This window comes from Solanum tuberosum, unplaced genomic scaffold, assembly GCF_000226075.1.
Source record: "Solanum tuberosum cultivar DM 1-3 516 R44 unplaced genomic scaffold, SolTub_3.0 scf00612, whole genome shotgun sequence".
Classification (NCBI taxonomy): Eukaryota; Viridiplantae; Streptophyta; class Magnoliopsida; order Solanales; family Solanaceae; genus Solanum; species Solanum tuberosum.
This window is the reverse complement of record NW_006239530.1, coordinates 97,223-97,921: the sequence shown is the minus strand read 5'-3', so window position 1 is coordinate 97,921 and position 699 is coordinate 97,223.

The following is a 699-nucleotide window of genomic DNA, read 5'->3' as shown; positions in this document are numbered from 1 at the left end:
TGGCGGATCTTACCACAACCATAGCAATTACCCGTGCCAACTAGGCACTTGCCTTCATGTTTTCGTCCACAGTTTGTACAAATAGGCTTCTCAACATAAGGACCACCTCCTTTTGCTTCTCAATTTGTTCGGCATGAACCATAAGACGAGAAATGTCCATGCTTGGGATTAGCATAGCCGACCTACATTCATTCACCACAAGATCGAATACCCCCATAACAAATTTGTTCATTGTAGCTCTAGAGCTCGACACCAAAGTAGAAGCATGCTTGGACAATTGAGTGAACTTGAGGCCATACTCCTTCACACTCATACCCCCTTGACGAAGGTTGATGAATTTTGCATTTTCCTCTCCCTTAGCTCCAAGGGGAAAAACCTATCAAGAAAAGCCATCTTGAATGTAGCCCAACTTATCGGACCCTCTCAAATAGGTTTCCCCTCATTCCATTGTTCATACCACACTTGTGCCACATCTTTGAGTTGATAAGCGGTGGCTAACTCCGCCTTTTCTTGAGAAGACACACCCATAGCCTCTAGAACCTTAAACATTTCATCAATGAATCCTTGTGGATCTTCTTCCACCTTGGAGCCAAAGAAAGTAGGGGGATTCATCCTTGTGAAATCCCTTATCCTAGAAGCGATAGTGCTAGCATTGGGGTTCACTTGCACCATAGCATCCCTAGAAACTTGAGTGGCCAA